General features: G+C 47.5%; 1 non-coding gene across 1 annotated transcript; it reads right to left on the bottom strand.

The window, feature by feature from the left end:
* Positions 1–780: 780 nt before the first annotated feature.
* On the bottom strand, positions 781–906 carry LOC127485069 (U6atac minor spliceosomal RNA). The gene has a single exon (XR_007912267.3). It is a non-coding gene; the product is annotated as a U6atac minor spliceosomal RNA (small nuclear RNA).
* Between the last annotated feature and the right edge of the window lie 419 nt (positions 907–1,325).

The raw sequence follows: 1,325 nt of genomic DNA, 5'->3' as shown, positions 1-1,325 counted from the left end.
ATGATAGAAAATTCCTTCTGGGAATGGTAGGAAAAGTAAGTACATGGGAACCACACCCGGAGGATCTATTAAAAGTCAGATCCGAAGGAGCCTAAGCTGAAACGTGGGGAGCAACTGAAAAATGTTATGCAGAGAGAGAGGACCTGCTCAGATTTGCATTTCAGAAATGAAGCTGCAGCTCACTTCTGGAAGACTGATTGGAGAGTGCGGCGGGGAGGCAGAGTGCAGTTGGGGGCCATTGCAGCAATCAAGGTGAGGTGGGATGAAGGTCTGAACTTGAGCAGTGGTGGTGGTGATGGAGAGGGAAGTGATTCAAGAGATAGTCAAGAGGTCACACGGATAAGCCTTGATGCTTGGTGGAGGATGGAGGCACGGGGAATGTCCTTCGGCTTTGCCCGGGTGCCTGGATGGATGTAGGCACAATCACAGAACTATCAACCTTTAGAAGGAACAGATTGGGAGGAAAGATGATAGCTCCAGTGTGCTCTTTTCTAAATACCTGGCCTTGAGGTCACAAACTACAGGGGAAGCCATACACATCGAGTCTAAATGTAGACAAGGAGAAGGTGGAAGGATGGCTGTGCAAGCCTTGTGTATTCTTGTAGCAAAAGAAAAACTTTTCCAAACTGTGCTCCCAACACACCAGTCTTCCCAGACATCTCATTGGCCAGAATGAACTGGGTCATGTGATAGCCATAGCTTGCCTACAAGCTGGAAAAATAGAGAAGAAAATTCTCATAACTGGCTTTTTTTTTAGTTTTTTATTTTTTGGACCCCTCCCCCAAACAGTGGTTAGATGCCACAAAGTAGGTGGCAATGCCTTAACCATATGTGTGTGGTAAGGCCCAAGGGCCTCTTCCATCCTTGTCAAGGGGAGTGCTAACCTTCTCTCCGTTCATACAACACTTATTTTTTTAAAAAGATTTATTTATTTACTTGAAAGTCAGAGTTACCAGAGAGAGGAGAGGCAGAGAGAGAGAGAGAGAGAGAGAGAGAGAGAGGTCTTCCATCTGACAGTTCACTCCCCAATTTCCAGGAGCCAGGAACTTCTTCTGGGTCTCACATGTAGGTTCAGGGGCCCAAGGACTTGGGCCATCTTCTACTGCTATCTTAGGCCATAGCAGAGCGCTGAATCGGAAGTGGAGCAGCCGGGTCTTGAACCGGCGCCCATATGGGATGCCAGCGCTTCAGGCCAGCGAATTAACCCACTGCGCCCCAGTTCTGGCCCCCATAATTGGCTTATATACATCATGATCCTATGTGGGGGGAAGATGGATTGCTTTCCCAAAAAGTAAATATCTGTTAGTAAGGAAGAGCTGGAGGTG

Source organism: Oryctolagus cuniculus, chromosome X (genome assembly GCF_051225735.1).
Source record: "Oryctolagus cuniculus isolate XC-2025 breed Fujian yellow rabbit chromosome X, ASM5122573v1, whole genome shotgun sequence".
In the NCBI taxonomy this organism is placed as follows: Eukaryota; Metazoa; Chordata; class Mammalia; order Lagomorpha; family Leporidae; genus Oryctolagus; species Oryctolagus cuniculus.
The sequence above is the reverse complement of the archived record's forward strand: the minus strand, read 5'-3'. Positions and strand labels throughout refer to the sequence as shown.